Here is a 12,460-nt window from a genome sequence, read left to right as displayed (position 1 = left end):
GAACTCCTTATTGCAAAATTCAGATATAACAGAAGAAAGTAGGGAAAACAACTAGACCATTCAGGTATGACCTAAATCAAACCCCTTACCGTTATACAGTAGAAGTGACAAATAGATTTAAGGGGCTAGATCTGATAGACTGAGTGCCTGATGAACTATGGACAGAGGTTCATGACACTGTACAGGAGACAGGGAGCAAGACCATCCCCAAGAAAAAGAAATGCTCAAAAGCAAAATAGCTAACTGAGGAGGCCTTACAAATAGCTGTGAAAAGAAGAGAAGTGAAAAGCAAAGGAGAAAAGGAAAAATATACCCATTTGAATGGAGAGTTCCAAAAAAGAGCAAGGAGAGATAAGAAAATCTTACTCAGTGATCAATTCAAGGAAATAGAGGAAAAACAATAGAATGGTAAAGACTAGATATCTCTTCAAGAAAATTAGAGATACCAAGGGAATATTTCATGCAAAGATGGGCTCAATAAAGGACAGAAATTAAATTACACAGACCTAACAGAAGCAGAAGATATTAAGAAGAGGTGGCAAGAATACACAGAAAAACTGTGCAAAAAAAATCTTCATGACACAGATAGTCATGATGGTGTGATCAATCTCCTAAAGCCAGACACCTGGAATGTGAAGTCAAGTCGGCCTTAGGAAGAATCACTGTGAACAAAGCTAGTGGAAGTGATGGTATTCTAGTCGAGCTATTTCAAATACTAAAAGATGATGCTGTGAAAGTGCTGCAGTGAATATGCCAGAAATTTTGGAAAACTCAGCCGTGGCCACAGGACTGGAAAAGGGCACTTTTCATTCCAATCCCAAAGAAAGGCAATGCCAAAGAATGCTTAAACTACCGCATAATTGCACTCATCTCACATGCTAGTAAAGTAATGCTCAAAATTTTCCAAGCCAGGCTTCAGAAATACGTGAACCATGAACTTCCAGATGTTCAAGCTGGTTTTAGAAAAGGCAGAGGAACCAGAGATCAATTTGCCATCTGCTGGATCACTGAAAAAGCAAGAGAGTTCCAGAAAAACATCTATTTCTGCTTTATTGACTATGCCAAAGCCTTTGACTGTGTGGATCACAATAAACTGTGGCAAAATCTGAAAGAGATGCGAATACCAGACCACCTGACCTGCCACTTGAGAAACCTGTATGCAAGTCAGAAAGCAACAGTCAGAACTGGACATGGAACAACAGACTGGTTCCAAATAGGAAAAGGAGTACGTCAAGGCTGTATATTGTCACCCTGCTTATTCAACTTATATGCAGAGTACATATGAGAAATGCTGGCCTGGGTGAAGCACAAGCTTGAATCAAGATTGCCAGGAGAAATATTAATAACCTCAGATATGCAGATGACACCACCCTTATGGCAGAAAGTGAAGAAAAACTAATGAGCTTCTGGATGAAAGTGAAAGCTGCTACTGCTGCTAAGTCGCATCAGTCGTGTCCGGCTCTGTGCGACCACACAGATAGCAGCTCACTAGGTTCCTCTGTCCCTGGGATTCTCCAGGCAAGAATACTGGAGTAGGTTGCCATTTCCTTCTCCAATGCATACATACATGCATGTTAATTCGCTTCAGTTGTGTCTGACTCTGTGCGACACCATAGATAGCTGGGAAATGAGAGGAGAGTGAAAAAGTTGGCTTAAAGCTAATTCAGAAAACATAGATCATGGGATCTGGTCCCATCACTTCATGGCAAATGATGGAGAAACAGTAGAAACAGTGGCAGAATTTATTTTGGGGGGCTCCAAAATCACTGCAGATGGTACCTGCAGCCATGAATTTAAAAGATGATTACTCCTTGGGAGAAAAGTTATGACCATCCTCATCAGCATATTAAAAAGCAGAGATGTTACTTTGCCAACAAAGGTCCGTGTAGTCAAGGCTATTTTTTTTTTCCAGTAGTCATGTATGGATGTGAGCGTTGGACTATAAAGAAAGCTGAGCACCACATTATTGATGCATTTGACCTATGTTTTGGAGAAGACTCTTCAGAGTCCCTTGAACTGCAAGGAGATGAAAACAGTCAATCCTAAAGGAAATCAGTCATGAATATTCATTGGAAAGACTGATTTTGAAGCTGAAACTCCAGTGCTTTGGCCACCTGATGCTAAGAACTGACTCATTTGAAAAGACCCTGATGCTGGGAAAGATTGAAGGTGGGAGAAGAAAGGGATGACAGGATGAGATAGTTGGATTTCATTAGTGACTCAGTGGATATGGGTTTGAGTAAACTCTGGGAGTTGGTGACGGACAGGGAGCCCTGGCGTGCTGCTGTACATGGGGTTGGAAAGAGTCAGACTCGACAGAGCATCAGAACTGAACTGAATTGAACTACATGGAGATTAAACCAGTCAATCCTAAAGGAAATGAACCATGAATATTCATTGGAAGGACTGATGCTGAATGAAGCTCCAATACTTTGGCCACGTGATGTAAAGAGCTAACTCATTAGAAAAGATACTGATGCTGGGAAAGATTGAGAATAGGAAATTAAGAGAGTGACTGAGGATGATATAGTTAGATGGCATCATAGACTCAATTAACATGAGTTTGAGAAAACTCCAGGAGACAGTGAAGGACAGGGAACCCTGGTGTGTTGCAGTCCGTGGTATCTCAGATTCAAACAGAACTGAAAGACTGATATGCTAATGTGCTTGATATTTAATATTGCTGATGTGACTTCCCTGGTGGCTCAGATGGTAAAGTATCTGCCTACAATGCAGGAGACCCGGGTTCAATCCCTGGGTCAGGGAGATCTCCTGGAGAAGGAAATGGCAATCCACCCGTTTTCATGCCTGGAAAATCCCATGGACAGAGAAGCCTGGTGGACTACAGTCCCTGGGGTCACAAAGAGTCAGACACAACTGAGTGATTTCACTTTAATGTGATTCAATATGCTAATATACACAGAATCAATTAGAATTTTCCCAAATTTACTTATTTACAACTTTTTTTTCCCATGGAGCACAGTATTCCATAGTACATTCTTTGGAAAGCTTTGTCTAGAATCCTGGGAATAAAAATGAGTAACAGGCAAATAAGGACCATATTCTAGACGTAGAAGAGGTCATATTGAAAACAGACTGGGTATGAAAGGTAAGACAGAGATTTGGGCTCTGACTCCTATGAATTTGTTTTGAAATGTTAACAGGAAATGTGAAATATATATGTGTTTGTGTATATATTCATAAGGTGTACAACTGTACCACTGATGAATTTGGAGATATGCAAACATCCATGATACCATCACCACAATCAAGTTAACACACATATCTAGCACCTCCCAAAGTCTCCTGTGACCTTAGCTTTTTGTTTGTTTCTGTGTAAGAACATAAGAACTCCCTCTTATATTCTGAAGTACACAATACTATAATGTAACTACAGGTAAGATATGGTATAGCAGATCTCTATAAATAATTTATCAGTATATTTGAAACTTTATACTTATGAAAAAAACAACTCCCACTTCCTCCAACACCTTATATCTGTCAACCAGTATTGTATTCTCTGCTTCTATGAGTTTGACTATTTTAGATTCCCAAGTAAATGGACTCAATGGGTTTATATACAAAAGAATATCAAGGCGCTGTATAGCCTCTCTTGTTCACTGAAACACTATTCACAATAGTCAAGATGTGATAAGAGCCCATGCACCTATTGACAAATGAACGGTAAAGAAAATGGGATATTATTCAGCCTTAAAAAAGAAGGAAACTCTGCCATTAGATAAGCCTAAAGGACCTTAAGGAATGAAATAAGTCAGCCACAGGCATTGTCTAACAAGTTTCTCAGTTGTTCTGCATATATCAAATTGTGAGATCGACTCAGCTAAATTAATCCAAATAACTAACAAAATGTAAAGAGATTATTATTTTTTTCATTTTCAACATGATTATATAGAAAATTCATGTATATTTAAAAAGTCAAGTCTATAAAATGTATCAGTACTTAATGCGGGGAGCCGGTGAGGCATTCTGCTCATGACAAAGGTCATGAGGAAGGAGGCTCGGCATACGCAAAGGCGGGATCGAGCCTCAGGAGTCCCCCTGGATATTCTCGAGCATTTTCCCCCCAAAAACCAGAGTCTGCCTACTTTATTGCTTTGTGCTCTCACCTCTGACTTTACTGGGGGCTGTCCCCTACCATCATCTCTCTCTCTCTGTCAAAGAGTTAACATACAGCTCCAATTAATAAAGTTCCTGGGCAATTAGGAGTGTTTAAATCCAAACCCCTCAGATGGCTCTCTAACTCGCCTGACAAGTTTACCCGGACTCCTGCAGCTATGCATAGGATTGTTTACAGTCTTCTAGCCTCGAGAGGCAAGGGAAGCTTAAGATATTCAAATAGCTTAGAGCCTCTCAGAGAGTTAAAAACTGTCAGAATAAACTAGTAAAGGATTTCATTGATGAGTCAATGTTGTTGCCAAGTTTTCACATCCCCTAAATTGTATCCTTGAATATGTATTAATTAATAGTTGGTATATAGTAAAAAATAAGTAGTGGCCTTGGTGTTAGTAACTTTAGACCCTTAAGGTAATAAATTCTTTCCTTTGTTGTAAACCCATTACACATCCGCCCTATAGGAATGCAATTTTATCTTTGGAAGATGGTGCCAAACCTTAAAATAATTACTCTTAGAGAAAATAAGTCTTTGTTGATAAGTCCTTGTCAAGAGCCATAAAATGTTAGTAGGCCTTCTGGCCAGAAGATGATGTAAATCACCTAAACCATTTGTATACGATAAATTTGCAGGAAAGAAACCTTGGTTTTTGATAAGAATCAAAGACTGCTGACTTTGCATCCCCTATTATCCTCTATGTGTAACTTAGGGTATAAAAGCCCCTGTTAAAAATAAAGCTACGGGCCTTGTTCACCAACGCTTGGTCTCCCCATGTCATTCTTCCCTTTAACTTCCAGCTGAGTCTCCATCTGGAGCGCGGAACCCACCACGCTTACTAATTATGCCTGGGCTTCTAAGACCCACTCGAGAAGGTGTCTAGGGTGAGGCACCTTCCGCTATTCGAGAGGGCGCCTGCGGCCTACGTAAGTGGTGCAAACTTCTTGTCTTGAAGTTTTATTGGTCTCCCGCGTAAACCAAGCTACTCAGCTTCTTTTCTCCACTGAATTTTCCTACTGAGCTATCCTCATTCTATTGTTCTCTATATCTCTAATTAGCATATAAATAGTCGCCTAGGCCGTCTCTCCTTCGAATACCCTGGATCAGCTGGGGCTGGTCCCCAGCAACTTAATAATATTTTAATTAATTAGAAATATGGTCTAGTTTGCCAGCTGAGTGATGTCCCATGGCAGACTCTATAATATATAAGATTTGAATCTTTAAGTCACATTTCTAAAATGGTTTCTTGGATTTCCATCCTGATCCCTCAGATCCTCTCCCTATTTGCTCCTCTAATCTTCTCACATTCAACTTCATTCTTCATTCCATTCACTTCCTCATGTCTGCTTATTAATTATAGCTTTTGATAACATGTAACTTTTTAAATCATGCCTTGTATCATCCATGATATTTTTTGTTTCTGCATGTTTATCATCATATACTGTCAATTCCTTCATTCACAATAAAGAACATGATTTGGCCCAAATAACTACAGACACTCTTTTTTTTTTTCCTAGTCTCTACCCATCCTGTAATCCACTCAACTGTGACTGTGATTTACATGACAACCAATATAGTTACCAGTGTATAAGGACCTGGCAGGCTAGTTTTTCAACAGCAGATAGTGGATAGTAGTTTCCTTTAAAAATAAAAGTCTGGGCCTGTTAAAGGTTTTTAAAGGTGAAAATAAGAACAAAGCAAAAATCTCTAGTACATGAAGATGAATTTATACATGCAATTCCTTGTAACTCAACAAAGCAATGATACCTTTATGTAAAGATAATTTGCTGTTTAGAACAAGGTATTATATGCATATTTATGTATATCATGAAGATGTAAAAGCCAAACCCAAATCTTCATGGATATATACAAATACATGAAATGCTTAGGACATAATTTCATATTCTTGGTGAGAAATATTTCTCAGTATAAAAGAGATTCAATAAAAATGGCAAGAACGAAGAAAAGAGGTATCAATTCAGAGACCCAATGTAACTTATACAAATTATTGTTACTTTTCACATAACATCTATTAAAATTAACCAAGCATGTTTGCTTTCTGAATAAACTGTTGCTGAATGGACTGTTAAAAGTCATACATCTAAAATACATTGCTGAATCAGAATTTAAAAATTATAATCATAGAATTTTTATACTTATGAAATTATTTAGCAAAGGAAAAGACTATTTTAGAGTTATTCTTTTAATCTCAGTCCTTTTCTGCTCCTAATATTCCAGATGAAATTAATTTTAAAGTTTCAGTGTATAGCAATATAATTTTCATGTGTATGCTTTTGTAGAGAAATAAGCTTCTAGACTAAGAAATCAATAGCTGTTACTTAGTGTTAGCCTGAAACTTTTGCTTTCCATTTTAAATTATGTTAGATATTTTATTAAGTTAAAAACAATTCATAGATGGTTACATTTTGACAGTAGCTATATTTGAACAGACTATATATTTGATCATGGGATAAATTCATAATGGATTGAAACTGAAGTTTTGTAATTAGTAAATAGCAATTCTGCTATTGAGAATTAAATCTCTAAAAAGAGATTAAAATCTCTAGAGAATTAAAATCTCTAAAAAATTAAATTCTCTAAAAAGAGATTAAAATATCTAGAGATTATCTCTAGAGAATTAAAATCTCTAAAAAGTCTATTTGTCAATAATAAGATAATTTCTTCTTTTAAGGAAAAATGCAATGTCACTTTCTGACCATGAGTTTTGTAACACAGTATGTTCAGTGATTAGTTTCTTAATTTAAAACTTGTATTTCAAGAAATTTCATCACTAATATTGTAATTTCTTAAATTGAATGTGAACAAATGCTGATTTTGAAAAGCAAATAAAATAATGTTTTGAAGTTTTATGATGAACATCTCAATTAATATAAATTATTTAATTGAGAAGCCACAAACTCCCTCACCCATACTACTATTTTGTTCTTTCTTTCACATCAAACTTTCTGTAAATTAAGGAGCTCTTCTGTTTTTCAATTACATCTAAGAGTTTCTATTGATTAGTCCTACAGAGACAGTCCTTCTTCCTTTAGTCTTCATTATTGACATCTCTTACAAAATACATAGGCTTTCTAATTTTTTAAATTTTAGTTACAAAACAATTTATTTCCTTTAATGTCATCTTACTTAATGACATTGAGATATACCACCACTTTATTAAAATTTTCATTAGCCTTGAAAGTATGTTTCAAATAAGAGAAGATTACTCACACCATACACTAAAATATAACAAATGCTTATAGAGAACAAATAAAGAATTGGTAGAAACTAACTCCTTCAATCCAATCCAATTTCAGTAATACAAAATATTCATTATAAACTACACTCAAATAAGAACAAATTTTTCTTGTATTTTCAGAACCTAAAAAAGAATCTGGAACATAATTCTCAAATATCATGATTGAAAGAATTCTTACATTTATAATATGTTTAAAGAAAATAATATTTTCTTTGCAGTCTAAATACAGTCAATGTTAATTTTTCTTTTTTTCTCAATTAGGCTCTCTCTTTTAATCTCTTCCAGAGACACCTTCTCCCAGAAATAATGTTTTATCAGCTCTCAGGGCATCCTTTAATCCAGTCAAACTGACACATAAATTTAACCACAGCAGCAACTATATACATTTTGCTATAATCTAAATGTGCAAATATTTCAAATAACCCAGGAATTAAAATTCTCACTACTGAATATTGATGAAAGGATATACAAGAGCTGATCTATGAGTATACCATCTTAGTCAATTTTTTTAAAAACTAGGAAATTCCATGCAAACTCTCTGCCAACAGAAAAACCACAACTGGCTTTCAAAAAATTTAGGTGCTTCATCCAAAGCTGTTTTATTATTACTATTTTACATTTTCAATAAAAATTCTGACATAACTGCCTAGCTGGATGATTTCTATAGATTTTGTAATGGTAATGTGGATTAGAATACAAAATACATCCACAAAGATATATTTCATTCAGTATGACAGAAAGCACTTTGGAATCAGTTTTCTATCTTGCAACCCTGATGTTATAAATAATGTATCCATATGTGCTCTTCTGGCCTGTTTTACTTGTTTGTATATCTTTTGCTGTTGTTCAGACAAAGGAATTTTAACCCTATTCTTTTCATTCACTATAAGTCATTTATAGACTTTGATATTATTTTTATTGATTTCACTATATCCCCCAGTAAATGAAACAGTTCAAACTGTAGCCCTGAGAACAAAATAAAGTAGTAGGCTATGCCATGAACAGCCATAACCAGAGTAGGCTTTGACTTCACATCAATTTTCCTTCACCACAAATGTAATTTGGGGATACATACTGCTTTGAAAATTCAGTGAAAGATTTTAAAGTGCTTGCACCAATAGCAATTGAATATACTTTGTGCCCAATACAATTAACAATTTGCTAGTTGTCATTTCATTTTTAACATCTTCTCTGGAATTGAATATATGAGAGCCCATTCTCTATTCCACCAGCTTTTGGTTGAAATGATAATTTGGAAATTACTGAGCTTTCTCTCCCTAAGAATGGCTTGCATTTTCACTTAGGCAGATTTACCTCCTTATACATTTCACTTTCTCAAATACTACCATTTCTTACTATTCAGCTCAAGCCTAGGTTCTCCCCCAAAGACTTCCTTTATACAATCTTTAATTTACCTAAAAATAGCATGGAAAAAAAATGTGACATATACATTTTGGGGGTAACTATTTTCCTAATGAAGATTAACTTCCAATGTCTAGATAAGTCACACTAATTATGACTCACAAATTAAAAGTTTGGAAGTGTAAGAGATATTAGGGCTGCATTCAATTTTCATTGTGTGTTTTATAGTTTATTCAACCAATATACATTTTTAGGATATTTCAGTTCTTTCTGGTCATTTGCAATTAAAAATAACGTTTATGTGTATGTCAGTTTACATACTTAATGATTCATAAGTGAGATGTAATGTTACAAAATAATTGGTGTGCCAAAGTTTTAGTTTATATGTAGTTTTGTTAGATACTGTTATTTTTGTTGATCCTTGGGTCAGGAATATCCCCTGGAGGAGGAAACGGCAACCCACTCCAAGAGTTTTGCTTGAAAAATTCTATGGACAGAGGAGACTAGCAGGCTTCAGTTCATGGGGTCGTGAAGAGTGGGACACAACTGAGCAACTAAGCACCAATTTTTGTCTCCATTACAGTTACATTCATTTGTATCCAGCATAAGAGTGCATGAATCCTAGCAGCCTCAAAATAGCATCTGTTGTTAAATTTTTGGATATTTTCAAGTCTTTTAGTTTAGAAGATAAACCAAAAATGAGACCTCAATTTTATTTGAAATTACATTTCCACTTACCTGAATGAGGTCAAATATTTTTCATAAGTTTCAGAGACATATAACCAAATTTATTTAATTTTTTGTGAACTCTCCTAATTTGTCTGTTCGGTAAGTTTTTTGCTCTTTATCAACTTTTACAGCACTCTCTACACTAGATATACCAGGCTTTCATCTGTGATATAATTTGCAAAGGTAAACATATGCATACACAATGTTTTGGCACATTTTTAATGCATTCAAATTATCAGTCTTGTTATCCCCTCAAGATTTTGAGTCGCTGTTTTAAAACTACTTTGTGTCTTCCAAATATAAAAGGATCTTGAAGACATTTTCTATAAGGAATTGCTTGTCTTCACTTTCACATTTTGATATTTCTAAAATTTAGAATCTACTGTAGTGAATGATGAGATATGTGGAGGCAGCAAATTAGCACAAATGTCCAGAAATCTAAAGGAAAAAATGTAAGAAAATTAACTTCCTATCAATCTTCCTTCTTTTTTCCCCCTTTTTTCACTTCCTGTCTCTTTTTTAGTATATGTGCTGCCGAAGCGAGCACTACTTCCTGTCTCTTACATCAATCTTTCCATCCTCAGTTCAGTTCAGTTCAGTCGCTCAGTCATGCTTATTTTGTTTCTGAAAGTATTTATGGTGACAAAAATAAATACTATAAAACATACTAGCTCAAATAAAAACAAAGGTAAAATAATAATTTTTTAAAGCTTCATATAGTAGCCAGGATGTGGAAGCAACTTAGATGACCATCAGGAGATGAATGGATAAGAAAGCTGTGGTACATACGCACATTGGAATATTACTCAGCCATTAAAAAGAACACATTTGAATCAGTTCTAATGAGGTGGATGAAACTGGATCCTATTATACAGAGTGAAGTAAGCCAGAAAGAAAAACACCAATATAGTATACTAATACATACATATGGAATTTAGAAAGATGGCAATTATAACCCTGTATGCGAGATAGCAAAAGGGACACAGATATATAGAACAGTCTTTTGGGCTTTGTGGGAGAAGGTGAGGGTGGGATGATTTGGGAGAACAGCATTGAAACACATATATTATCATAGGTGAAACGAATCACAGTCCAGGTTCGATGTAAGATACACGTTGCTCAGGGCTGGTGTACTGGGATGACCCAGAGGGATGGGATGGGGAGGGAGGTGAAAGGGGGGACTCAGGATGGGGAACACATGTACACCTGTGGCTGATTCATGTCAATGTATGGGAAAACTAATACAATATTGTAAAGTAATTAGCCTTCAATTAAAATAAATAAATTTATATTAAAAATAAATAAAAGCTTCATAAGTATATTGAATTAGAAAACACTGGACAGAAATCTCATGGAACTCTTCAGATAATTATTTAATCAGTCGCTTGACTACTTAGTGATAAAATTTGAGCTATGAAATTAAAAGACGCCTAGTCCTTGGAAGAAAAGTTATGACCAACCTAGATAGCATATTGAAAAGCAGAGACATTACTTTGCCAACAAAGGTCCGTCTACTCAAAGCTATGGTTTTTCCAGTGGTCATGTGTGGATGTGAGAGTCAGACTGTGAAGAAAGCTGAGCGTCGAAGAATTGATGCTTTTGAACTGTGGTGTTGGAGAAGACTCTTGAGAGTCCCTTGGACTGCAAGGAGATCCAACCAGTCCATTCTGAAGGTGATCAGCCCTGGGATTTCTTTGGAAGGAATGATGCTAAAGCTGAAACTCCAGTACTTTGGCCACCTCATGAGAAGAGTTGACTCATTGGAAAAGACTCTGATGCTGGGAGGGTTGGGGGCAGGAGGAGAAGGGGACGACAGAGGATGAGACGGCTGGATGGCCTCACTGACTCAATGGACGTGAGTCTCAGTCAACTCCGGGAGTTGGTGATGGACAGGGAGGCCTGGCGTTCTGCGATTCAAGGGGTTGCCAAGAGTCGGACACGACTGAGCAACTGAACTGAACTGTAATCCCATAAAAACTCCATAAAAACTCCACAAAACCACAATATGAAGATCTAATCAACCTAATTCAAATACATAGGTTTTTTTCTTTTAAATGATTTATTTTGCATATTTATTATTATACTTGTTAGATTTATTTCTGTTTTGCTTCCTTTGTTTTTTTTTCTGTTTTTTTAATATAAATTTATTTACTTTAATTGGAGGCTAATTACTTTACAATATTGTATTACTTTTGCCATACATACATCAATAAATGATTTTACAAACATCAAAAAAATAATAAAAAAATTAAAACATAAAAAAAAACACTTATGATTGAGGTCAATATTAACATAAAAATAATACTCTTGATAGATAAAAGTATGTCGCATGCTGAAATGTTATACAACAAAGAGTAATCTTATATGATTTGAAAATCTTCCCATTATATGAATTTTTCTTTTACAAAGATATATATTTGACCAGAGTTAGGCCTGAATATATTTTAAAGATTATCCTTCTCAGTAAAACAATCAAAAAGGAGATTATTTTTGTATTTAGGAGGCTATTTTATATTTCCAATTAACATGTAGCAAAATTGACTCAAGAATGGAATAAGCCAAGGTATAATCACTGTATTTGTTTATTTTTAATATTATTTGTTTATGAGGAAACAAAGAGACATTATAGTTAATGATAAAAAAGATTTGTGGTTAAAAGAAAATCACTTGAAGAGCAAAGACACAGTAAAATAGCAATGTAAGAATTATTTTACGTAGTTCTTTGTTGCTAGGAAGATATTTAATCTGTTTTTTCAGTAGATAAATCATTTAAAATTTTAATTAAACGCTTAAAGAGCTATCAGCTTTTACAATTTATTACAACAAAATCAGGTTCACAGGATAGCATTTAATCAGAAGGCTCTGTTCACAGTTCGCAACATCATATCAGGGCCAAATTATCAACCTGGTATAAGATGAATTAAAATGGAAATGTTTTTTATAAAGTAAAAATGCTACCTCATTAATCAAGACCAATTAAT

General features: G+C 35.1%; 1 non-coding gene across 1 annotated transcript; it reads left to right on the top strand.

Moving 5' to 3' along the window:
• The first annotated feature begins 2,694 nt into the window (after nucleotides 1-2,694).
• Nucleotides 2,695-2,767, top strand: TRNAC-ACA (transfer RNA cysteine (anticodon ACA)). Its single transcript has one exon. It is a non-coding gene; the product is annotated as a tRNA-Cys (tRNA).
• Nucleotides 2,768-12,460: the final 9,693 nt, after the last annotated feature.

This window comes from Bos taurus, chromosome 6, assembly GCF_002263795.3.
Source record: "Bos taurus isolate L1 Dominette 01449 registration number 42190680 breed Hereford chromosome 6, ARS-UCD2.0, whole genome shotgun sequence".
Classification (NCBI taxonomy): domain Eukaryota; kingdom Metazoa; phylum Chordata; class Mammalia; order Artiodactyla; family Bovidae; genus Bos; species Bos taurus.
This window is presented reverse-complemented; position numbering and strand designations above follow the sequence as displayed.